At 41.6% G+C, this 27831-nt stretch overlaps 1 protein-coding gene across 1 annotated transcript in view; it reads right to left on the bottom strand.

Annotated features, from left to right (window-relative positions):
• LOC308364317 (semaphorin-6D-like) overlaps window positions 1-27402 on the bottom strand; it is an 83199-nt gene extending 55797 nt beyond the window's left edge. Inside the window, exons 1-2 of the mRNA XM_080837416.1 lie at window positions 27267-27402; window positions 14940-15057 (exon numbers count right to left, since the gene is read on the bottom strand). The gene's annotated coding sequence lies outside the window, so the exon portion shown is untranslated. The remainder of the gene's footprint in view (window positions 1-14939; window positions 15058-27266) is intronic.
• Between the last annotated feature and the right edge of the window lie 429 nt (window positions 27403-27831).

Below are 27831 nucleotides of genomic sequence, written 5' to 3'. Positions count from 1 at the left end.
GGCAGCATAGAATAGGTAGCACACACACACACACACACACACACACACACACACACTAACATTAACTTAGACTTTCTATCTAAATTTGACCTTTTATACCAATTATACCTGAAGGGGTATGCAGAGAACAACCACACAGAATCAGGTATGAGAGAGGTGAGGTTTTGTCGTCCCAGAAGTGTGAAAAAAAGCGTTTTCCCTCATACAGTGACGGGGGAACTAACCACTGCATGAAAGCAGACCACCAAATGCTCAAAAGGTTGCATTTTTTTGTGCTTTCTTTTCGGCTCACTTTGTCAGATTCACAAGCTCTAACAGCCCACAGGAAAAAGCATGATCCGTACAAGCCAACATCACAAGGCTCCTTATCTCAACCCAGCCTGTTAGCTTCAAAGCACATGATAACAATATCCTGTCACAGCCCTGTGGACCATTGCCACAGCTGGTCAACGGAGTGGTTTTACACCAAAATCCAACTGTTGTCACAGAGATAGAGAGATGGAGAGATAGAAAGAATAGAGGAAAAATCCCACCTAGTGATCACACATAGCAGAGAGAAATGTGCCCATATAGAGCATCATTAGGCCCACAAACTCAACACTCCCCACTGTACTTAATATGACAGGAGTGAGAGCTACCCTTTCTTTAATAGGGATTAAAGGAAACCATACACTGCAATTAACTTTTGTTGCTTTAACACCTTTTATTGATCCATCTCAAAAGCCCCTGGAAATCCCATTTAGAAAAATTAGACCAGAAATCCAATACAAATCCCATTAGAAATCCCATGAAAATCCTATTTCAGATATCAGTTTCCATTGAGAAAAATGCTATGATGACGTGACTTCAAAATCCAATATTTATTATCCTCAAGAAGATCCTCTCGAAACTGATCCAGCACAAAACGGTCTGGGACAGCCTTCACCTAAAAAGAGGAAGCCAGTCTATCAGTGCAATGATAACATTTCTTTACAGGCTACACTGTAGAGTTATTGAAAAATACTATATTGTAGAGCCTCTTTCAGTAACTGAATACGTCTTTGCTTTCACTGGTAGCAAATGCCTCTATATTCATAGACAGAATCTGATTCTGCTCAAAAGCTTCACAAAAAAGAATGCCACAAACACTTCAGGTCCTTCTTAGAAAGAGATAATAAAACCTTGAATCTCTCAATTCAGTTCGGTGACGAAAAGACTGCAAAAATCTCCTACCACTGACCTAAGACACAAAAGGGATGTTTTTGAAGCGTTCTTTATGTGTTCCCCTAACAAAAGAAAGTACTCTCAAGTACATGCCAGATGTATTGAAACAGCCATTCTGTACCTGCAGACCTGCTGTCTGATATGTGTGTCTCTGAGGAGATAAGCCACCACTGTGTGAGGGTGAGGTGGGCTCATAACCATGTGACCACATACCAGAGATAACACTGAAGCATGGCACAGCACTGGAGACCCTTCGCCTTTCCCCATCTGATTCTCATTCATGCAGGAAGGACACAGTCTGGCGCTCGAGTCTCTGAACACAGTTCAGGTGAGGGTAAGGGTGACGAGTCTTACTACTAAGAGGAAAAGGCAGCCCTAAGGCCGATTAGATAGGCCTTAAGCCCAAGTGAATGAGAGTTACGGCAGGAGAATTAACCGGGTCTTAAGCCCAGGTGACAGAGGTTTTGCTGGGACAGTCCTTTACGGTCCTTGAAAAATAGTGAATTGGAGTTTAGGAATGTAAGTTAATTATTAAACCTTAAATCCAGTTTGAGGAACGTTAAGTAATTGGACTGGAGTTGAATATACCTGCTGTACAGGTGTACCGGTGAGGGTTTCAGTGTTAATCAGTCTCGCCTTTTGCACAGGTAAATTGAGGGGTTCAAGCGGCTTGCTGTTGCTGTAAGCTGTGAGGTAGATGCTCTTCACCGAGCCAAGCTTAACACTCAAATGCATCTGTTCCAGATACACAGAGCATGGTATACTCGTTTACTTCATAAACTTCAAATAACTTCTGGCAGTGGAGACGCTAATGGGCACTTTTTTAAGATTAAATAAATTAAATGTCTTTAACAAATTAATTTGGCGCAAGCGCTGCCTGAGCAGATGGCTAAAAAAGGGATTTGAGTACGGAGCCGGGAACCCCCTGCTGCGCGAAGGAGCCCAGTTAGCTGAGAGGATGGACTGCGAATGACGGAGGCATAGTGCTTTATTTGAGGGAAGAATCTTCCCTGCAGCATAATCCCAGATGGGAGGATTTACATATATCCCCCCCCCCCCCCCCCCCCGACTAGCGGCCATCAAACATCTTCTCTCAAAAATCGTTTTAACTATGTTTAAACAACAGTAGTTACTGCAAGGCTCAATAATACCACACAGTCTTAGTTTAGCGGTTGCCATGCCTATATGTTGATTCCTTTGGTCCTTTTCTGGCCATTTCTGTCTCTGATATAAACCGATGAGAATACCCTAACGCTGACTGTACATTCCTATCACCAAATAGTTTATTAGACTGTTTATTAGAGTGTTACCCTGTGACAAGCAAAAACAGCACACATCACAGACAGAAACACTGAAATCTAACTGCATGAGAACATTCAGATATGTGTGCTGCAGTCTCCTTTCCTCTTTAGTGTGCTGTGTGTCCCTGGAGAAACGTACAAACAGCGTGCATGATGAACTATACTGATGACGTGAATTCCTTAAATCCAATGGGAGTCGTAGAGACACAGCCATATGTGTACGGCCATTCAGTCTATATATTCTATTATATGTATAATAAAACATTACATTGCCAATTCAAATAAAAATCTGTCTATTCTGTCTGTCTATCAAATTAGAATAACTATCATTCTGTAAACGAAAACTCAAAGAGCAAAATGAATATAAATAGATCCACAAAATGTAATTAAATATGAAATGGGTTGTGTGTGTCCTCTTTATGACATATTCCCCTTTGTCCCTGTCGGAGATCCCTGGGGATACCCAGAAGGGACTGTCGCAGAGAATACTGTTGAAAGGAGAAAACACCAGAGCCTGTATCTCTCAGAAGTCATTATTCGCCTGTTCTTGAGTGGCAAACTTATTTTTTCTACAATGTGCAGGGAAGACAAGGAGGCTGGATTTTCAGAAGTAGGGCAGAGGACAGACACACAAAAGCCAATTAGCAGAATGGATAAAACACAGGGACAAGAGGAAAGGAAAGACATGAATATATACAAGCAGAAAATATGTGAGAAAGACAGAACATCTGTTAACGAGTGAAAGACAGATATATAAATGAAAGATTGGAGTAAGGAAAGGAAATTATCCAACTAATTAACAAAAAATATAGAATAAACAATACTAACAAAAAAAAAACAAGAATACATCAAGAGGTAGAGCAAGAGATGCAGGCAGCACCATATGTGTTGGTTTTTGTTGTTGCCATTTTGAAGGCAAAAAGAAAATCCATCCAGCCCTCCAGGCCTTGCAGACGACTCACTCAGACTCTAAAATTCTGTGTGAGGCCCTTAAAGAATCCTCCTCTAGGCTCCAGAGAATCACGAGGATCTTCACAACTGCAGGACTGTCAACTTGTTGTTGTTCCCTGTCTGTTACACATTCAACCACAACAAGCACCTCAGCCAGATTATGCAGCAAATTAGTAATGCGGTTGACAGGCCTGTGTCTGCGGGCTAGCTTCCCAATTGATAAGCCTCTCATGCTGCCCCCCGCCCCTGCGCTAATGCACTTCAAATGCTTAAATCACTGCACTGGCTAGGTCTACTCCTGACCTCTTCCCATCACTACACCTTTGAAAAAAAATATCACACCAGTTCGACATGTCAACGACGGCAAAACTAATTTGCAAACAAGTACTGAGACCACAGATAAGGAGTGTCTGTGTGAGTCTGTTAATTTATGGAAGTCCTATCCAATTCAGAGAAAAATGGATTACAACGGTAAGCATGCATAGCCCCAACACATGGTGGCAAGTGAGATGAAGTATGTCTAATTACATCTTTTTTTCTAATTAGGTCCATTACATTATTGCTTTCAAACTATTCTCACTCATTTCAAGAAGAGATGCAGGCTTTAACAAGTGGTATGATATCAAACATAGCTTGTAGCTTATTAACCAAGCATCAAGAGTGACTGTTTTCCTGGAAAGAGCTACCAAAGTGATAAATTGCTAGAGTGCAAGATGTAATAGTCCTACAAAACAGAACAGCAGAGGAAAGAGCGGGGAGTCTCATCTCTCCCACAACTGACAAGATTAATTTGAATATAAAAACATGATGTAAAAGTGGGATTAAAAATCAATTACGGAGCGGGAGGCTAAGAGTCAATTAGCAGGGATGGGGGAATGAGAAGAGAAGAATAGGGGGAGAAAATGAAGGGAGAGATGGGATGAAGGAGTAAGAAACCATGGGGATGGTATAGAAAATGAGGAAAGAGCATCACAAGCAATGGGACACACACAAAGACACACACACAGACACACACACACACACACACACACACACACACACACATAAAAGAAAGAGATAGAATAGAATAGCAAAGAAAAGACTTCATCAGGGAAATTATTCTCAGCAGTCTGCTACTTACAAAGTAGCTTTGCTATCCATATCCTTACCAGTGCAGATATCATGCTGTTGAGGATTAAGAAGTATTTCAGAAACTCTCATGTAAACATTATAAACTGTGCAATTTAAATGCCACTAGCATTTAAGAATGGCTATTTTAGAAAATGATGCAAGAACTGTTACAGTGCTACACCGTCCACCATTTATGTATAAGAGATGCTGACCGATATTACTTTTTCAATGAAAGACACATTACTTCATATGTCAATGGCAACTTCCTTCAAAACAAATCTCAATAGTGCCTATCATTGTGGCCAGTAAAAAAATAAAGCAATTTATCTGATTTGTGTTTTGATATTGTAGAAATAAGCCTACAAAAGCATGCGTCACTACTAAAGTGTGAAAAAGGCAGATTACAAGGTTAGGAAGCTTAGTAATTGTCCATGTATGCACTTTACAATGACTTGTGCCACCATATATGAATAAAATGCATATTAAAAAATGCATATTACAGTCATGGAAACCCACCAATGGTGGAGGGACACTGTGTGCACGAAAACATGGGCAAGATTATGAATTGATTTATGTGTCTTTTTGATGTAAGCATGAAAGAGCATATTTCTTGCACTTTTAGTAAAAACATATCAGCTGACTATAAAAGTATTTGGACTGCAAACAAGTTATCCTTTACATTCATTGTGTTGACTTGTTGACTCACAGACTTCAGGATTTTGATCTCAAAGGAGATCTCTTTTTTTGAGTCAAAAAAGGTTTTGCTTGACACCTACGTTTCTTTCTTACTACCATGAGTTATGAGGCCCCACTCCCTGAGAAATGCAATACAAAGGGGAGTATGTTTAGTATTTCAATGCTTACAGTCCACAAACAATCCAAAAATCTGTCAATACCCTCTACATCCTGACTTAATTCTTCCTCCTATGCAGCAGCAAGCCAATAAGGCCACTATCGGGTCATTAACTGTATGAGTAAGCAGTGCCTGAAGGGCTCACTCACTGGTCTAGGCAGTAATGCAGGTTTAAACTCCCATGGTTCACTTACCTTAAGAAAACGTGTAGCCTGAGGAATGAAAACATGTATTAACAGTGTTCAGCAATTATGTTTGCATCTGTGGAGGTGTTCACAAGATATTTCCTGTGTGTGTGTGTGTGTGTGTGTGTGTGTGTGTGTGTGTGTGTGTGTGTGTAAGCGCGTGTAGGTGAGTGTGTGTGTTTGTGAGCGTGAGTGTGTGTGTGCGTGTGCGTGTGTAGGTGTATGTGTTTGTGTGAGCGTGTGTGTGTGAGCGTGTGTGAGTGTGTGTGTGTGTGTTAGAAAGAGAGACAGAGGCGTGGGCTTTTCCTGGTGTTACTGGTCCCTGAAGGCTCTGGAGAAACAGTCCCATTATGAGTCGCCCATGATCTGAGGCCAACAGGCCAGAAGCCATTGATCCACCTTTACTTATTCATGCAGCTCTAATGAGAACTGAATATACTTTTGCGGTCCCAGGAGATGGAGTGTGTGTACACAGCACAGTGAAGTAGTTATGTGTGTGTGTGTGTGTGTGTGTGTGTGTGTGTGTGTGTGTGTGTGTGTGTGTGTGTGTGTGTGTGTGTGTGTGTGTGTGCGTGACAACATGTGAGTGCCTTTGGATTGTGTCTTTAAGAGAGCATGTGCTCTTTTCCCTAAAGAGAGGAGCCTGACTTTCAAGAGTCAAACATCTCTCTCTTATCTCTCAATATGTGTGTCTGTGTGTGTCTGTGTGTGTCTGTGTGTGTCTGTGTGTGTCTGTGTGTGTCTGTGTGTGTCTGTGTGTGCGCATGAGTGTACAAACATCTGTGTTGACAGGATATGCGACAAAGCAACTGACACACCAAACACTGTATGTGTTTAGCAACCCACAGGATCACCACAGAGCGGGAGACTGAGCTCTGAATGGAGTCTGGGATACATGCAACCTCAATGTAGGAATTTCCTACAAAAACTCTATTAATAATGAATCACTGAAAAGGTGAGAAGCTGAAGATAGAGAAGCTTTTATTTCCATTCCTAAACGGCATCCAATCCCAACAACACTCATCAACACTCACTTCTCCATCTTTTTGCGTTACAAACTTCAAAAGATACCAAATAGACTGGCCTTTGAAAGAGCCCTGAGTCCAAAAATATACATGGAAGGCAATGGCAGTTTACACGTCTAAAAATATGCTCTCAATTTCCTTATTGCTCAGGAATCTGCAGAGCTGCCCACAGAGCCAAGTAAACAGAAGGCAGGCTGACGTGTCAGTTGTCTGAAATAGCAGAAAGATCGACCGTGTTGACTTTCACATTTTTTCCCACAATTCCACTGGAAGCCAAAGAGGCTGGGGGGACTGGGGTGGCCAGAGAAATGAAGGCGATGACGCTTATCTGCAAATTGCCGGACAGGAGATTAATTGGGGTCAGCTCGTCCATGCACGCGAGTCTGTATGTGTATGGTGTGTGTGTGTGTGCCTTCTTCTGACGACAGTGGCAGATATTTGAGCATTTTGACAAAATCCTGATTTATTTATTTCTTTTCCAAAATGGTGTGCTGTCTGGCGTCTGACCTCAGCTGGTTTTCATGCAGGCTTGAGGCAGGCTCTAGGCAGGCATTTCAGTGGCTCTCTCAGGCTTTGGCACCCAGTGGAGTGTTGGGAGGAAATGTTTTGTGTGAGTGTGTGTGTGTGTGTGTGTGTGTGGGGGGGGGGGGGGTTGGTATTCTGTGCTGCTCGGCTGTAACCCCAGCTGCAGTTCTGCTCTGAGAAGTGAAAACCTGTCCATATTTAGACATAGACCATTGGCTGAACTGGTGAAGAATAGATGTGGTGGTGGTGTACTTGTTTGGGTGCATGTCTGTATGACTGTCTCTGTTGACATTCACACTGCAGATGTTGCATTTATCAGTCTTCATTTGTGTCAAAGGAAAGCAGACAAAAAACAGCTATGGTTGGTGCTGTACAAAGCATTGCTGGAAGACAATGGATGGACTTTAAATAGACAGGTAGTTGACAATAAATGGACCTTCACAGAAGATTGCTAGGCAAATTACACATATTGACCCAGTCAGATTCCATATTCACTTCTTTTCATACCAATGAGCTATGCCTGACAATAGCTATCATCATGGCTTGCTATTTCCATTGTGAAATCAGCATGAATCATTTTGACTCATCAATTCAAATGTGCCATTACAACCTTGTGCTCCTGACCTGGTTCAGCATGGTAATGGCATGAGATACTTTTGGCAGCACATAACATGAGACGCATTGTAGAGCCAATTTACTATGTTTCCCTGGGGGATGCTTCAGAAAAACAGGTTAAGAAACAATCCAAATAGAAAATCAGGCCTTTTTCAGTTAATGAACAAGGAGCGAAATAACCCACATAATCATTTGGACTGAGTCGGTTGGCTAACCACAGCTGAGTTCTTGTTTTACATGACAGAGAACAGCACGTACACAGCGGTTAGCTGGCGAACACGACTCAGTCAGGCAGCTTTGTGAAAACGCCAATTGCTTTGCAAGAGGAAATAAAAAATAAAAAATAAAAAAAACTACAATGGAAACAGACAACCCTGTTGTCCTCCTGGGGAAGTAGCTGTAAAAAAAAAAAAAGGCCATGCTTGTGGCTTTCTGACATGAGAGCTATAATGTAATTAAAATAAAAGGCACAACAGGTATATTGTGTGTGAGTGAGAGGGGAACTATGGCCTTGTAAATTTGTATCTGTGTGTGCGTGTGTGCGCGTGTGTGTGTGTGTGTGTGTGTGTGTGTGTGTGTGTGTGTGTGTGTGTGTGTGTGCCTGTGCTTCTGTCTATGTGTGTGTATGCTTGTTAATGGTTGCATGATTATATGGATGCAGCATGCAGTCCTCCCTGTCTTGTGCTTTAAGTATGCATTCCGTCACATAAGAATATGTTTACAGAAAAGCCACCCATCTTTCTTGGGTGACCCTTTCAACAACAGTCCTGTCAGGTATCCGTTTCACTCAGTAATTAATACCTGCTTTGCGTGTTTGGCAGAAAGAAAGACGGAGAGCGACATCCCTTCTCGGTGCAGGAGGTGACGCAACTTCATCAACAAACAAGAGAGGCGACGCCGAGAAGAACAACAGCATAACAATGGCAGGTGTGTTCCAAGAATGCCATAGTGATAACAGATGGAAAACCTAGTTGTCACCTGTCAGCCGAGGTGAGGCTCAGTGACAGGACGGGCCACTCAGAAGAGACGACAATAGATGGGAAGACGCTGAACAGGAGAGAGAGGCAACGAGGAAGAAAGCAAAAAAACAAAGGCTCCCCCTGAAAATGAGCAGGTACAGAGTGTGGTCTCTCGGAAGAAATGAAAAATGGAGGAGGCGGTTTGGTTCACAGTGCCGATACATTAGAGCGACAAAAATTGAATAAGAGGTTACACCTATTTTGTGTTTTGTTGGTCTCCTAAGGGGTGGCTTGTTTGAAATAAATGAATTGGTGTGGTATGACAGTTCAGGAATGTACAGCGTAAACCCCAGCACACAACTCTTAACTGCCACACACATTAAATACAGTATTCTAACAGTGGATGGGTGACTTCATCAAACGCTTTATTTAACGAGAAAACCAACGAGTTGTTGTTTCAGTTGGTTCATCTTGTTCTCTATCTACCCAGTGCACGGAGCACCATCAGTGATATACAGCTTAAGCATTGAGAGCGGTAATTTCATAAGTGTCCGTGCTCAGGTCCCTGAAAAGACATGGAGGAAGAAGACAGGAAATACTCCACGAAGCCCTGGGGGTCCACTTTGGGTAATTAATGGCATTTTGCGAGGAGCGTTAAGCTTCCTTCCATTAGACAAATGAGCTGGCCTGAGCTTTCACATGGTGTGGGGTGGGGTGGGGGTCCGGGGGGGGGGGGAGTAATGGCCTCTCAACGTGTAATTGCTCTTTTGTTTTAATATGTTCTCCTGTTTTTTCTTTAAAACGAATAGCCATGCTAGACACAAATAGGTCTGCTCCATTAAACTAACTCAGATGAGCGTGGGGTGGGGGCCCAAGTGGAGACGAAGGAACTGGTCTGGCAAGAGGACTCAGAGTTGGGCTGAGGCTGTCAAGTGACGGAGGACCAGCAGTAATTCACCAATGGTGGCAGTCATTTAAGGACACCCCTCATTTACACAAGCTTCCCCTCCTCCAAACACTCCCTACCCCCTTATTCCACATTTGGCGGGAGGTGACCTATGTAAAAGGGAGAGGCTTCATCCTCAACTCCTTTAGAGAGACTATTTAACCGGAAACCCCCCAAAAAAACATAATGCTTCCACTGACAGATTTCATTAGTAAAGGCCATTTCAATCCATGTGAGCATCATATTTTACTTAATTATATAAAAGCCCTTTGAGTGATGAGAGGCGAGAGTTTCACATGATGGACGTAATGGGAAGCTTTTGTGTAAGTTCTCAGAAAACCTCTTTAGAAATATTCTGTAATTATATTTAAAACTGTTAAAGGAAGAAATTGATCTCATATTCAGAGGTCATGTTCAAACTGCCAGGCAAAATCTGATTCATGAGCATATCCGAATTTGATCATATGTTGCAAGTCTGAACAGACAAAAAGCACACAAATACCATTTCAAACCACATTCGTATTCGCAAATACATTTAGGTCTGACTGCTCAGGATTCCAAGTATTTTTTCTCCCGTCTCTAACTTTTGATGGGAAGTAAAGTTCATGTATTCATGCAAACAGGAAACATGCTAGTTTGGTGGCGGAGGGACCCGTTGATGAGTAGTGCAGGCAAACCTCCTCCGCCTCTTACGCTCTCACTCTCACTTTGATAAATCCTGTTCCACAGCTACACATTGCTACGGGGCAAATTAGTAACATTTGATTTCCCTCCATGTTGGTTTGTTTCACCATTACTTCTGGATGTCAGAACTATAGCAGCGGATGTAGATAAGACTGAAAATGAGGATTACCACCTGGACACACAGACCAGAAGCTGATCATTTGCAATAAATAATGTGGACTGTCAGTGATCAGATTCTGATCGGATATGCAAAATACATTTGGAATGACAGTGTGAACCTAGCCAGAGACAATAAATAAAAGATCAGATATTTTACTTATCTTGCCAAACTCAGTGACAGCTGTGATCTTAGAGGAATAACAAAAATAATTTAAAGTAATGCTTTCAGCTTGTCGCTATGACACTGACTTGCATTGAAATTCCACTACTATTAGAAAATCTTAAGTCATCACACATACACACACACACACACTAAGCTCAGCAATTGAAAACAAAAATGACGCAATACAGAATGCCTGTCACCCACAAACACAGCTTTCAGAACATCAATGTTGGCACTGAGACAGTATCTGTCATCCAATCACACTAACAGCTTTGTGTGAATCCGCATCACCTGGTTCTGCTGATTTTAATTATCAGAATGATTCTTGGCAGTGGACGTGCACCTGGCAACGGATGATAGTGGTGACCGAGGTCATCAATATGTGGAACTGGAACTTATTTAATGCCAAGGTTCCATTCATTACTTAAATTATGGAAACAGTTCCAAATGACTGACCGCAGCCAAAGTCATTCTAACGCATATGCGGAGCTAGTGGTGGTTGCTGAGAGCATGATAGGTCCATCTAGTTTAACATCACCATTCAATTACTACATAAACAATTTAAAAGATTACTTTTGTCAGAAATGAACACTTATAATCGTATAGCAACAATGCTCACATGTAAAATGTGAGAATCGCATATTAAAATGGCAAAACATAAATGCTAAAACTTCAAAAAGAAAGTTTTTTTTATCTCTAGTCTATATCGTAGAAAAAAAGAATCTCAAAAACCAATAACTTCAAGAAGCAAAAGTACCTTGCTTTTCCATCAAAGCAGGTAACCCGGTGAAAGACTGCTCTTCGGATTCTTTTAGCACAGCCCAACTACAAAGCACATGTTCTGGAAGTTGGCAGAACTGAAAAGCCTTGCATGACAGGGTAAAAGAGAGAAATGGTGCAGAATCTCCTGCAGGAGAGCACAGGCCATAGGAATTACAGACCCTAAAACACTATTGAGTGCCTAAGGATGCATAAGCAGGGGAAATAGGATTAATGGTGAAGCTAATGTGAGGAGGTAAAAACCCTTTAAGGACGGCGGGTTATTCTCATGGCATTCTTCGTTGTCTTGCAGACAGAGGCTGAAGTGAGCAGGTATTATCTTGTCATTTGAATCATTATGATCCATTAATGCCAACACTTTGCAGAAGGGGAGTTGTGAGTTTTCTGAAGTTGACTTGAAAGGGGTTGAGAATGCACAAGCTTTTAAACACCTGCATAAAAAATCTATACAGTGGAAAATTATCTTTAAAAACACCCTTTATCGTATTTAACTTTTTCTAATGCCCTCTCCTTTATCTCTAATAAGGGACTTCCAAATACTGTCTACTGCTATCTTTAAATTGACTTTCTATAGACTCAGACTATATCACTCAGACTTAACTTTTATATTCACAGAAAATCACTGTCTTCATTTTTATATTCACATGGTTATGGGTCTCAAAACTATATTTACTCCACTAGTCAGCAATTTATTAAACAGTGTACTGGTCACCTAGAATAACATTGTAGTCCATATTTACTTCATGTCTGAATAATACATAGCACCTGACACTAGCCCAACACTTTAGAATGCCCATCTGCACTCCTGGAATACAAATAGACATCAAATATGCAGCTTAAAGAGCTCTGTTCTCTATCTATCCATCTCCCCTTAAGGTTGCTCATGACCTTTTAAATTAAAGGAAATACCTTCACATGGATGTTCTCCATCTGGCTAAAGGAGGGAGATTTACCACACTGAATGGGGGGTTGATCCGATCCTGTCTAATCCACAGACAGTTGATACCCCTCCTCCTCCCTTCCCCGCCTCCCTTCCCCGCCTCCCCTCCCCATCCCCACTCACCAGCACGCACTGAGGGCTCCTTCCCCAAACCCATCCAGACCTGTCGGATTAAGTCCTCCCTGCATTTTAACCACATGGGCTTAAGAGCAACGTGGACGCCAGCGAATACATCCCATTACCCTCCCTGCCTAGATTTGAGTCCGGGATCAAATTGAGCATATGGTTTCCAGGGACATGCCCAGGCTACTAAAATGACATTGATGCACCTCAAACAAACGAATCTCCACCGTTTACATGGCATGTACACTGGGGGCATGCATCGACTGCAGTAAGGTTTCATGAAGTCAAATAAAAAAGGGCTTTTGGATCACATATGAATAATGCATTAGTATGTTGAACTGGCAGAGCAAGTACTTTGAAATCAGCAAATGCTCTCTAAAGGAGTCAAGTGGAGTCAGTTGACAGAACTGAACTGGCTCGCCATAGCAACAGGGACCTTCCACTGAGCCCCTGCATTTTTGTTCACCTTTAACCTCTAAAATTCAGGATATGAGTCTGTGCCAATTATAAACTAACAGAAAAACAGGGGCTAACCAATGCACCCCGTAACCCCTACGTGTGACTCAGAAGCCGATTGGTTCAGTTGGCAAAGCAAAGGCGCAAATCTCTTTTCCGTTAAAAAGATCTTTGGGGTCATGTGAGGCCCAAACAACAATCCTGCTATGTCCCCTTTTACGCCCCTATATCGGACTACAAGGCATGACAATACAACACGCTAACCAGATTTACCAGAACTAACCAGAACTATATATGAAAATATATCCTCAACACACCTTTTATAAACCCAAACAGGGGAAAGAGCAGAAAAGTAAAGGAAATTGATAACCAGCAGCAATTTCATTTTAGTCAAGCTGAAGAATGAGGCACAAGCCAAAACAATGCGTTGGTTCTCTGAGTCGCGTCTGTCTATAAACTACAATCTGCTTCAGGAACTATATGCAAAATCTGTCCTTCGGTCTCCAAGCATTAGATTAAGCCTGGAACACATTTCAATAAGCGATTAAAGAAAGGAAAGCAGTCACAGAGCAGCCACATTTTTCAAACATTTCAGAGATTTTCATCTTCAAGGGATGTTTAATTTGATATTTTTTACAGGTTGGTCACCCCGGTGTAGCCAGACGTTCTGTAGGTAATCTGTGTGCGCAATGGAGCAATTAAATAAATACTGGGGCTTTCGCGTGGCAATGGAGTGGAAGAGCTGCAACAATAAGGTAAATTGGAATGAACTGTTTGCTTTTTGAAAGCATCTCTCTCTCTCTCTCTCTCTCTCTCTCTCTCTCTCTCTCTCTCTCTCTCTCTCTCTCTCTCTCTCTCTCTCTCTCTCTCTCTCTCTCTCTCTCTCTCTCTCTCTCTCTCTCTCTCTCTCTCTCTCTCTCTCTCTCTCTCTCTCTCTCTCTCTCTCTCTCTCTCTCTCTCTCTCTCTCTCTCTCTCTCTCGCAAACTGTGATTGAAGATATAAATCAAACCTGTCACCGATAGATTCATATCTCTCAGGTAAGCAATGCCAAAGGAGCAGCAGTGCTCGGACCTGGCGGCATCTCGCACCCCACTTCAACGCCGCTCACACAGGGAGCCCATTTTAAATGATTAAACACTGCAAAGGTCGATACAGGTTTCTTCTAATACAAGCTGTCAGCTGAGTTGGCATAAGAGACGGTACGATAAAAGCTGACCACCACATGTGGGCAGCACAAAAGTTTTAAAATAAATATGAGCCTTGAATAATTAACTGTTTTACATGGTGCAACAAGTTGTTGCTTTACTCTTAGCTAAACATCAACCCACTTTTTCACTTTTTCAACACTTTTCACCATTTTCTTCCTATTTCAAAGCTGCGATCTCCTGTGTAAGAGTTTGTGTTACTGGAGTGTGCGTGTGCGTGTGCGTGTGTGTGATTGTAGAGGTGACCATGTATATCTCCTGAGAGAAGTATTTGACTGCACTGAAATAACAATCGCCCTAGATAAGAACAAGGGCCTGCGCATACACACACACACACAACAAAAGAAACGATTAGAAACTTTCCGCCCCCAAAAACAGGTTAGAGGTTCTCCAGTGGGTATTCCGTTTCAGCCCTCAGGCGTCTGTGATAAAGGGAGGCGAGGCCACAATACAAACAAAAAAAGTTCATGCAGTGTGTGGACCACAATTGCGTATTCTTCCTCAGGTGTCCCGGATTACAGAAAGGGGATCATGTGGGTGTATGAAACAAGCTGTCATGTAATCATGTTTATTTTATGCAGTCTAACTTAAAGAGGTCTCAACATAATCTCGAACCTTATATGACACCCCGCTGACTCCTTGGCAATCCCTGGTTGTGCTGTATGCACCGTCTGCTCTCTCAAAAAGCCCCTTTCTGCTTTGAACATCTGTGGTTCAGATGCTTATTTGTATGTGTTGGATCTGGACGTCCTTACCTTAGCCTGTCAAATGCTGCAAAAGCCACAAGCAGAGATGATCTTCAGTTCTTTATCCTTGCCGAAATGCAGACCCACGGGCATTAAACCTTGTGGACCCTGTGAGCTTCTTCAGTGTCTGTGAAAAAATAGTGGCATAGAAAGGGAGAGAATTACAATTTGTTGACACTCTAGAGTGAGGCAAAATGCATCGGAATATTGATGTGGACAAGATGAGAGCTAAGATGCTTTGCAGACAAGCTGGTAGCTTGTCAGAAAAAAATAAAGAACAGCTTGAGCTAATGAGGTATTTGCTTGCTTGCTTGTTTCCCTATGGCCAACAGTTGTGGGTTATTCATTCAATTGAGGTCAAATGTTCACCATTAGCGTAAATCCAACTCACTTCTTCGCTCAATAGCCTTTTAGTAAGCAGGTCAGTGGGTCATTTCACTGACCCCTTTTAACAGCCAAACCTCTTCATAATTGGAAGGCCTTTGTTCAGCTTTAAGAACTAAAAAAGGATAGAAATGAGGACCCAACAAAATGCAGCTCACACCATATGGTGTTTAAAGTGGGCAGAGGTTGTTTGAAGTTTCCAGAAGGTGTTTCGTGGGCAGAGCAGTTAGCCCCTCACGTTGCAGGGGAGCAGGCTACCTTCCCACGTTCCCTACTTCCTGATTACATTTCTAGGGAGACTTTGATGCAGCTGTTCTGGGGAGAGGTGTGGGCGCTGGGTGGGGGAGGGGAGGTGAGTTCACACACACACACACACACTGCTGGACAAACTCAGCATCTGAGTGCCAGAGGAAATGACTCCTTCAGCCCGCCTATGTCTTCAGACAGCTGGCCCTGGATCAGCACAGTGAGGGATCATCCTCTGTGCTGAGACAGGGAAGCAGCTCGGGCCGTGTGAACGGCAGAGAAAAGCAAATGTTAGAAAAAAAATCAAATGATTGAAACCACTCAGTAGATCTAAAATCCAGAATGTGAGGGTTTGTGGGGAATGAGTTGTTGCAAAATGAAGATCACCAAAAATCAAGGCAACAGGGTCTGTTAGCAACTCACTTGGTCATGTAGGATAAAAGGTAGTCCTTCTACATCAGTCTCCATTACACTCTGCCTTGCAGAAAATAAATCATGGTTCTCAAGTTTGGTAGAGACACTATCAGCATGTCTAAACAGAAAAAAGCCAAATAGCCTAATCAATCATTGTGTTTATTCTGTTAGACGCTGCTTTCTCAGAACCTGCCTGTGGGGATATTAACATGGCTGTTCTCATTGTGTCGCCTACTTTTACAGGGGGTTGATTTTGAGCTTGATTGTCTCCTATTATCATGGTTAAATCATGCTCTGAGAATTCTGTGACAATACTAATAATGTCTCAGCATATATGGGGAACACAACGTCATTCAATGATTTTTCTGAGGCACAGTCGTGTCTGTGTTCACCTTTAGGGAGCTGGAAATCAAACAGAAACTCAATGCATATACAGTAGCTCAATAGGTTTTAAAGGCATTACAGCCATTAAATCTTCCTCTTAATAGGAAGCCATTTTAGCTGAACACTTCCACCATTGACTGCATCATAAAAGGCAATTACAGGTTAAATAAGGTCAAATGCACTGGAATATATAGTCTGTGACAGAATTAGATCAATTTGGTTGGTTCCCTTCATCAGGACAGGGATTATAAAAGATAGAATATAAATCCTAGACCATCAATCCTCTTAGTTTTACAAAAAGTGTAAAACAACAACAAACATTCCTAGGAATATTGTCTCTTTTATGTATGAATTTCATACTGATTTGAAGGTTTTGGGTGACACTGAGCAAACTCACTAAAAGGAGAAGGAGAAAACCCATTGCTTTCAGCAACTTAAAGGTTACGTGAGATTAATTGGTGTGTGCCGCTTAAACTTTTTTCACATCTATTTCTTCTGCTCTTTTATGTGGTTACAAAGAACATATTTTTGTGGGGGGGTACACATATTTCATGATTCCAATTCCAACTGTGCACTGCTTGACTCACTGGTCAATTCCATCCATGTCTTAATTAAGTGCTTTGAATTTTAGCGTCCTGGCTATCATTTGCCTTTGAATCAGTCTTCAGAAGTTCCTCAACCAAGAAACATTTTCATATTCAAAAGCTTCATCATTTTTTGCGTTACATGATTTAGAAGACGAAGCAAGAAGCACCCTGCTGCCTAGGTGCAGTCTTGCATGTCCAAAGAGAAGATTATTTGAAATATCCAGGATTTTCTGCAAACCACAAAATATTTCTTTATATGTTTACAATAATATAAAACCTTGTGTCCAAAGCGAGGTTACCTTTGGCATTTTGGTCTTTCCTGCTTTCAAGATTTTGAATTTCTCCAAAAGTACATCCTTAGGTGAGCAGGTTAACAGTCATCACAATGGAACCATCCTACCCTTTCTCTTGGGATCTGGTCTGATGGGTTGTAAAAGACTACAGGATTGTGGCTCTGTTTCCACGACAGAGTCTTTTCCTGTTTTCCCCCAGTGAAAGCCTGTATCCGTGCATCGGCGAACAGTGAGGGGCCTCGTAATTCACAATTAGCCAAGCTTGTGGAATGTTCACATTAAGCTTGCTTCTGGCTTGTAGGTGTGCTCATTTGGGGTCCGATCTGAACAAAACCAAATATGCGACTAATCTCCAACATGCCCTCCATTATTCACACACACACACACACGTGCGAGCGCGTGCAGAAACCGAAGCGTGCATGCAAACATTAGCATAGTGTTGAACACCATTCCTGACAAAAGCCACCAAAATGACCCTATGCCACAAAAGACTTTTGACAATGACAGATGTATACCTTTCAAGCAACTGAGAAACATCGGCTTTATTTTGATATGAAGATAAATACATATGAAAAAGTATCATGACCTGTTCAAGTCTTAACTTTGATTTAGGGCTGGGTGGTATGACAGTTTATACCGTGAAACGGTACAAATGTGTCTACCGGGAGAGATTTGGCTATACCGTTTCAACCACGGGATATACTTATTTTGAAATCCAATAGATACATTTTTAGATATAGACCTCCAAACTACATCTACATCATCCGGCTAACTATACAGTTACTCGCCAAAACGATAGAAGACATTCCTCCAAAATACCTCTTTAACGATTTTGTTGCCGTTTCGTGATTTCCCCTTAGAAAAAATAGTTCCTCAGGCAAATCGACCTTTAAAGTTTCAGGTGTTGCGTAGTTGACGTTAAATGACCGGACTTCTTGCGGACTGATATGAAAGACGTGAATTAGAAGCATAACACCAATTGCAATGATGTTCATTGGGGTGGCCCATTCAAATCAACTGAACTTTTTTTAATATTGTAAAGAGCCGTATAATACGATAGCCAGTACAATTTTAAGCACATGACCTGCTCGGACTGTCATGCCTACTTGTTGAGTAATCCTCAACTGTGGGAAAGATTCACTATACTGAAAAGTATGGACTGAAAATTGTCTAGTGTAGCCATTTATTTGCAGATTCTGTTCCATTTTTCTCGATGCTGGTCAAATATTAGTAGTTAAAGATGCACTTTTTCAATAGTTTAGATTTAATTTCATATTTCAAAGTGAAGGAGCTGTGGGGGCACAAGAACAGTGAGCTTCTAGCAGCGATTATCAGACATATAGCATATGTATGTTTATATGTCTATGGCGATTATAGCTTAACTATCTAGATTCTAAGTAACATGGAGACAAAACTCTTTTTGGTTCTCCACATTGATCATAAACCCTTGAATATAAAAACGAAATATAAATGTAAACACTAATGTGCCTTTTATCCAGAAAAAACGCAACTCCATCGTTTACTTGCAATTGTTTACACAGGACAGTCTTCACCTCACCAATATGCCTGCGACGTTAGCACGTTGCACCAACGGGCTGAAGCGGTCAATGGGGCGTATGTGTAATGGCCAACTTCTCCATTTTCATTTTTTTTTATGTGGCCATATAAGAAAATGTTTTTCTCATCATTATTGCGTTAACATATGAACAAACATTGAAAAGAAAGTTTAACACTTGATTTATCTTCTGAAAGTACATTAAAGAACCACTGAAAACCACATAAGGACTGGATTAAATGCCACTACATGCACTTTGTTTTAATATTACTATTTAAAGATTCAACGGAAACGTTCAGTATAAAGTAGGCCTATACTGGCCACTATTGCTTAGGCCAATAGCCTGTTGAGGCAGTATTGTTTCTGCTACTTAGTGTTTATAAGGGTCAATAAATAAATGATCATACTGTATAGCCTATGTCTGTGGACATATTTAGCCACCACTGAAGTGTCCTCTTTTTCACAAATTCAAATCTGGTCACCCTACTTATAATATACCGTGATATATACCGTAACCGTGATATAAAATTACAAATACCGTGATAGAAGATTTTGGCCATATCACCCACCCCAACAAATATTTTTAAAAATGATATTCCAACCTGGGCTGCATCTCATCCCCATTAAAGAGAATAGGCATTCCAACTGCAAGAATGCACTGCAAAAAATAATAGATGTTTCTCTTCAATTACAATTTGATACTGAAACTGGTGCCTAATTGCACTAATTCATAGTAGTCTTTAAGTCTAATTCCCAGCTCTGATCCAGTGTCCTGTTGCTAGATCCTGGATGATGACCGGCTAAGTCTACCTACTACGGACCCGGGCGATTAATCAACTACACATACCAAATGACCTGAGGACAGAGAAAGAGAGGGTATCTGTGGATGGCACCCTGATTCACCCGAGGTAAAAGCCAAAGAGGCCATCTTGTCCTCAGATATCCACAGAGATCTGCAGGTGTTCCACTTAGCCTTCAGGCTGTCTAGAAAACACAAAGGCTCTGTGTCGTCTAAGGTCCAGTTGAAAGTGACAGGGTGATATTTTTTGTTGTTTATCAACACTTCCGCGCATGAAAGCGGTCTGGTTTACTTTTGTGTCTCCGACAGATGTTCTTTTTTTTTTCTTGTAAGAAGCTCAGCACAAATGTAATATTTCCCGGGATCACGTGTTGCCAAAAACACATTCAAGATCCTTGGTCCAGGTCCCTACAGGCCTATCCTGGGGATTTCATGATTATCTATATAATACCATTTGCAGGGCTACAAAGTCCCTTCAGGGGACCTGAACAGACAAGGAGAGAGAGAGAGCGAGAGAAAAGGAAAATGTGATAGAGAATGTCTGAGAGTGAGGGAGAGAAAGAGAATGAGAGCCACTGAAAGAGCAAGACAGAATCGATTTCACCGTGCTTGATCAAGGAACCATAGTCTGTTTCAGACTACTGTGCTTTTCTTTTGGCACCATACCTTCTCCTGCCCTTATCCAGCATGAGATAATGAACTATATATCCCCCACTTTTCTGATCTTGTCCCAGCTCTGGTGAACCAGCACCTAACACAAGCTGGAGCCCAGGCCTGAGATTAAGGCAGTCTGCTGTTAAACTCACCTTGCTTCACCTTACCACCTAGTGACCTTCCCACAGCCAGGGAAAGCCCAAGTGCCTGGTTTATCTGCCTGCTCTTACTAAGGGCATCAATTCATCAGCACTAGCTTCAAAGACAGATGGAGGGCAAGGTGCAGGAGCCTAATAGAAAGAAAAGTGTAGAGTGTACAGCTCAAAACATCAGACTTGTGCTATGATGATTGGTAAAGGTCATCAGAGCAACAGCAAAGCAATGTTTTCTTGAAAAGACACTGTTGTGGGACTAAATGGGGACAGTGTTAGAAACAGTGTATAATTCTAAGTGCGCATAAGCCACTTTATTTATTTATTTATTTATATGTATGTATATATATACTGTGTATATATATGTATATATTTTATAAAACTTTAGTTTATTACAATTATGTAGTAACATGGCTAAATGTCATATTCATTGTCATATTATTTATGGTATGGTGCCATGCATTAACTTTCATGGCACCTAAATGGGAGGACAAGACTCAATTATGAAGCTTCCGTATTATAAATGTGAGTGAGAGGTTATCAAAGGAATAAAATTACCTTGAAATTGACACCCCACTTCTATGAAAAAGGGGGGCAAGACTTGTTTTTGACATTCCATCCAGATATATAATCCTCCCAATTCTTATTTTAGTGCCACCTCTGTGACCTCATAAGATGGTCGAGGTCAGAGGAAAGTGACAGGCCGTTCATTTTATCTCAGTGGGAGAGAGACAGCTCAATCAAACCACTCTGACAAGGCAGGAGCCCCAGTGGAAATATCTCATATGGTGGCGACATTTAATATAGACTAGTTTTACACTCTGGAAGTGGGAGAGAGGTTCTGAAATGCAATGGCCAGCAGACAAGGTACATGTCAATCTGTGGTGGGCTTTCACAGTGAATTAATAGGTGTCATCAAGAGAAAGAAAAAAAACAGACATAGCAATGTGTAGAAGGTTCTCAACAAAATGAATAAAGCTGTAGGACTGTTGTGTCCTGATTTTCTGTGCACTGCCAAAACGAAAAGACAACTAGATTCCAAGAATTGTCAAAACCATCATATGCATACAAAGCACAGGCGCATGGATGCAGTACTAAAATAAATGGGATGTCTGTAAATTGAGGTGTTCTCAAAAGGCATTTTGTCTCACTCCCCGGGCTCTCTCTTCCTCTTTTTCTCCCTCCCTCTGTCTCTCGCACTATTCCTCCCTCATATCTCATCCCATCTCTCGGGGGCTGTGTGCATACATCAGATGTGATCGGTAATAGTTGGGCCTTCGGGGAGCAATCTTGCAGGCAGATGATCACACAGATAGGGGCCATTACAACTTCACACCAGCACAGCGCTGGAATGACTGATGCTCACCATCAGCGGGCTCTGCAATGAATGACCTCCAACAGACCCAGAGGCGGGAGAGATTGAAGTCGTACCTTCCACCACAGACAATGGCTGCCCTGATACTCTACTCCAATACTACTTTCACCAATACTCTAGTCATCGTTAACAATCATCCTCATCGCCATCATTCATGAGTCTCATCATCTTTATTCACAGCTCTGCTCATTCAGTGCTCAGACATAAACGTTTATGAAGATTAGTTCAATAACCAACAACACCAAGGGAGAGAATAAAAAAATGACACAAAAGGCTATGCTATGATATATATCTTCAGAAAGATTGAGAAAGAGGGTGTATTTTGTGCGGCTTTCTGATAGAATCTACAGAGTGTGATGTGATGGCTAATCCAGATCATACATTATGAATCAATCGAAAGGCACAGTGTGTGGCTGCGGATGAGGGGCACACACACACACACACACACACACACACACACACACACACACACACACACACACACACACACACACACACACACACACACACACACACACACACACACACACACACACACACACACACACACACACACACACACACACACACACACACAGTTGAGTGAATTGCAATTTTTCTGGTAATTCTCTTTCTGCAGAAGTTGAGCCAGGCCGCCTTCCCTCTTTTTATGTGAAATATCCTTGCATTAATTCACATTAATTTCCCACAAGTTGTTTAACATGTCTCTTTCTTCCTTCCCTTCTTTTTATGCATGCTTGACTTCCAGTGCAGGCTGTGGTTTTGAATAAATGGCAACTACCCACAAAAGTGTGTTTTTTGGAAGCTGGGGCAAGCTTCTATGGAGGCTCACATAGATCCTCTGACCATCGTCAACCCCGCACGCCAACGGGGTTATAAATAGCTCTACAGACCTATCAGGAACATGAATGTGACTTATTCCCCTCCCCCCTCACATTCAGACAAAAAACAGATGTTTGGCTCGAGTCTGTAACAAAGACCCACACTTGCTTTCTCCTCATCAGCCATTTCCTTGCCTTTTGTCATACCTGTGCTAGCATCCACACTGGCTTAGCCAGCATGTGGTACATTTTGGGCATGACAGTTCCGTAATTCTGTTTTGAACACTGGGTAGAATTTGTTTCCTCATCAGACATATGATCCCTCTTTATCCTGTTCCAATTCCTGGCATAGTGATCCTTGAATCAAGACTTAAATTTTCCAAAACAAATTTGACTTCAACACAAGCAGTGAAATATAGGGAATACAAGACAAGAGCCTAAATGTTTTTGCATGTTTTTGGAGTACAAAACAGGCAGTGAATGTATGTGGTGGAACATACTGTTAAATCTATGTTTGTTACATAGACAGATTCCTCTGTACATTTTTTGCCACAATTACCAGTGTTCTTTCACAGAACGCTCTTTTTCATTCTGTGTCTCATTCGTCTTTCCTCCTCTTCTTCCTCCCCTAGTTGTTCCCACCCTTGCTCTGTGTGGAGCACGCTCAGTTAGTAAGTTCAGGACTCTCTGGAATTCTGTGGGATCTCTCGGCCAAAGAGCTGACCCCCACCATCTCTCATCGCTCCTACTCAAACATTCCTCACACACTTGGAACGCTTCGTTCCGACGCAGTTGCCCTGCAAAGGCAAAGTCCTCGGCAAGAAAGTTAGCAAATAAGTAGAGAAAGAAAACATGTGTGGAAATGAGCCAGTAAGTCATACAACAGACAAAGCAGACCAGAATGCCAATGCCAATACAAAGCTGAGAACAGTGCCGCTGTTTTGCTAGCAGTTGGCAGCAATGTAAACTAGGGTAATTACAACCGCAGATAGGATTATTTAAACACTGCTCGAGGAAATGCTGCCTTTCTTCTGTGGTATGTGGTCCATGTTTTTGACATTGATTGTTTGGTACAACTTCCTCTTTGCATTACGTCTGTCAACTTCACTAAAACACACTGATCAGTCAGCCACAAGTGACAAGGTGGTAGCGTGTATGGACTCCAAACCAACAACTACACTGGTCTACTTTTCAGTGACTATATATGGCATTTTTCAACCAAAGAAAGAGGTTAATCAGGCTAAAAAGTACACACAAACATAATCAGTTTTGAACTTAATTTTCTCTTCTCCTCTTCTTTCCCAAACAGCCCGCCCTTGCCATCCCTTAAACTCTTTATTTGCCAACAGCAAATCAATAGAGCAGGAAGAGACACACTATCATTAAGTGAATGAGAGAGTATTTGGCAGGAAATCTGAAGTTCATGAAAGCCAGTATTGCCCTTGTGGTGTTTGGCAGGACTGTTTTGTCAGTTTGGCCCAAGGGGAAAAATAGCAGATATGGAAAACATTCAGTAGCCTGAAGCATGATGTTAATCTCTGATGTTTGCACTACATATTAGTCACATTGTAACATATTCATGTCAAATGTAGGTTATAGGCACTGATGGTTATATGCTAATTCATTACTTGTAGCCTACATATTCTCTGAATTTAATCTGGATTTAATTTAATAACACTGAGGATATGTAGAACAAAGCATCAACAGTTACATTGCATCTTACTGATCCATCTGAAAACATCACTGGACCATTTTAAAACACAAATAGTATTCTGACAGTGCCACAATTTTTATGAGTGATTATTGACTATGTTTCTAGTGCATATGGCTTGAAGTAAAAATGTTGATTTCTAATCAGATTGCATCAGTTGTCACAATGGTGTACCCTGTGTGTTTCATCATTAGCCCAGCTCTTGCTGCCTCCATGACCATGGAGGGTCTGGACTGAATTTCATCCTATGACACCTAGTATTCCCAGATGACGTTCTAGATGTCTGACACTGATAAGGTTATGGATTTCACTCTCAGACAGTGTGCAGCAGAAAAAAATGGGATTGGGAGATCAGCATTAACGGAAGGCAGACATTTGATGGGCTTGTTTCTCACCGCCTAAATGGGCCCGGCTACTATACCTGTCACACTGTGCCATGTTTGTCACAAAGCCTCAGCTAATGGTCAGGTCGCCCCCACAGTACCAGATCTTAGGAGGATGAAATATGGAGCAAAAAATATTCAACTGACAGACAATTCTTCGTTGTTTTGGCTTAAAGGTGCAGTATGTAAGATTTAATGACATCTAGCGGTGAGGCTGCACACTGAAATCAACTGAATTCCTCTCCCTCTCTAAGGTTGTAAAAGAAGCTACGGTGGCCATCAGGTGCCATCAAAACATGAAAGGCCCTCTCTAGTGCCCCGTGTTTTGGTGTATCCAATCTGGCCTACTGTAGATAAATGGCGGACTCTGTGGAAGAGGACTCGCTACCTATGTAGATATGAAGGGATCATTCTAAGCTAAGGAAAACACAACGATTTGTAGTTACAGGTGATTATACACTAATGAAAAAAAACTAATTTTTGAATACTTCAACCTAAATCCTCCATACTGCACATATTTCATATAACAATATGACCACCTATTAATTTGAAACTGGTTGCTAACAGTGTGTTAATATCAAACAGTACACTGCATTCAGCCCTTTAGTTGTAGCAGGTCCCAGTGTCCCAGAGTGGCCTTGTAAAAAACTAAGGTTATCATGTACATCATAAATCTGTGATTTTTTTTATTATGGTATTTCAACAACTGGTAAAGCTTTGCCCAGAGAATGAGGAATAGGCTTAACAGATGGCAGTGACAGCAGATCAAACAGTGACCCACCATCTTCCAATAACCAAGCAATACCAAGATTCTGAAGTGCAAAGAATCACACAGCTCAGAGATGTACTGTTGTTTCACCGAAGGTGTATAGGGATTGCAGAGAAACTACATGATAGGTTAGAAACTTAGTTTCGAGATGGCAATGCCACAGACCGTTTTACTCCTCCTCTCTAATCACAAATGCAGCTTTACACAGGACATCACTATATCAACATGTAATGCAAAGGAACAAAGAGGATAGTGGCATCTTGCTTTTGTTTTTGGATTGTAGGATAACCCACAGTATTCGGCTTAAAATGCACTGTCCGCACTCCCATTGAAGCCATTGTTTCCTCTAGCCTATTACAGATGGCCAGACGTTCAACATTAAATCGCCTCTAAATCCGCCCTTTGATTGCGAAACTCCGCGTTGAGGCAAAAGATTAAGACAAAAGGCGAGTCGCGCGATAGCGATTTTTGAGGAAATAATGAGGATCCCTGTCACTTCGGTGTCTGTGGTATAGCTTTGTTCTAACCATTCCCTAAGAAAACATTAGGTCTATTCAAGCAACCAAGCCGGGACTTCAAGACAGGGCAATTCCTCGCGACAACTTTATTTCAGGAAAACGACAAACTCATCTTACTTTAAGCCTTAAAGCAGTAGCCTACAAAGGCCGTAGTAGGGACCCTGACCCAGTGTTGTTCTTGTCGCAAAATAAGAACGACATCGTTAAACTAATCCACTGTAAATAAAATACTCTTCATAGATAAATCAATCAGGCATAGGCTGTAGGGTTCTTCAGTTAAAATCGTGATATGTGACGGGTGGGCGTAGAATAAGTCCTAAAGTGACCATTTTTGTATTGTGTCTAATTAATTGTCACTGACACGAGCTACGACATAGGGTAAGAGAAAGATACAATGAGATATCTGATGTTTTATCAGAGGCATGCTTATAATATATTATTTACACATGGAATACTCACATAAGTCATGACATGTTGACTTTACAAACAGAAGAAGGGAAAAAAACTAATACTGTTGTCCTTACGCTATCGATAACAGCAGAACATTTGGCAATGCGCTGATTTGATGCCCGCACAGAAGCACACACCTTGAAGGTGGCAAATTAGTGCCTTGTAAAACCGATAATGGCACAGATTGGACCTCGTATTTGGAACCACCATGCGCAATATCCAACACAATGTTTTGGATCTGTCTTTATCTGTAACTCTCTGCTTTTGCGAGATATATTTACAACTCAACTCGGTGTAATATAAAACAAATTAAAGCCTCACGTTACCAGAAGTTGCCCTGTGAACAGTCCATATTGTTTTGAGATTCAGACGAATCACTCTGACCGTAAATTGTTCTATAAACAATCCCCTAATATTCATGTATGCTCGCAGGCCATGAAAGGTAAACTAAAGACAATGACTGCATACATTTAACATGGGACCAAATTAGCAATCGTAAATCTTTCCGTACTGCATTTTTTTTGGTTTAGTTTTTTTCAAATGTCAAACCTATTCTCACGTGACAACTCGTTGACTGATCCCTCAAAGCTGTCAGTGCCGCCGCAATAACCACGGTGGACCGACTTTTACTCTGTTGGAGCACATTAGTCTCGGTAAGAACTTCACTCTTCAATGGAACAAAATTCGGGAGCAGAGCTACACTTCTACACGACAGTAACATCTTAAATATAGGCAACGCTGACCTGCATTCAACAATAATTTCAAACTGGGCGAAGCTACGCGGCACAATGCAATACAATGCCGTTTTGAGCGGATAACCGATGCTGCTGTCCAGTCTTACCTTGTGTCCTGGTTTTAGTTAAAGACAAACGTTTTTTAAAGAATTGTTAATCCAGTAGTCCTGGTGTGAAGAGGAGTGAGAAGAGGGAAATCCGTTGTTTTTCCTGGTAAATGTTTATCTTCTGTCAACAAAAGTCACCGACATCACATTACACACCAGCGGGCAGCTGAAGTTCGAATTGACTGCATCTGTGGGCTTGGAGCTCTTCCACCGAAGACACGCCCTCATTGTTTGCATGAGTAAATCGTCCGGCCAATTAGGAGCCGCAGGGTGGTCACTTACGGATGGAGTTTCCCACCCCTATCTAGTAATGGAGGAACTGTTCGTTACAGTTCAATTTTTAAAGAGTAACAAATTGCAAAGTGGGTCCCAGTGTTTTCCTACACCATAGTTCATATCTCAGCGCATTGCACTATTGTTTTGCTCCTACCGTTTAGCAAGTAGCCTAATGTAATGGCTATTAGTATGAAAACCAGTGTTATATGTTTAATAGCCAAGTGGACCTCCATCCTTTATAAATACAACTCAGCTTTGAAAAACTTTCCTCAATTACACATTCAGCATT

The sequence above is a fragment of the Sprattus sprattus genome (assembly GCF_963457725.1).
Source record: "Sprattus sprattus genome assembly, chromosome: 4".
NCBI classification, from domain to species: Eukaryota; Metazoa; Chordata; class Actinopteri; order Clupeiformes; family Clupeidae; genus Sprattus; species Sprattus sprattus.
The sequence above is the reverse complement of the archived record's forward strand: the minus strand, read 5'-3'. Positions and strand labels throughout refer to the sequence as shown.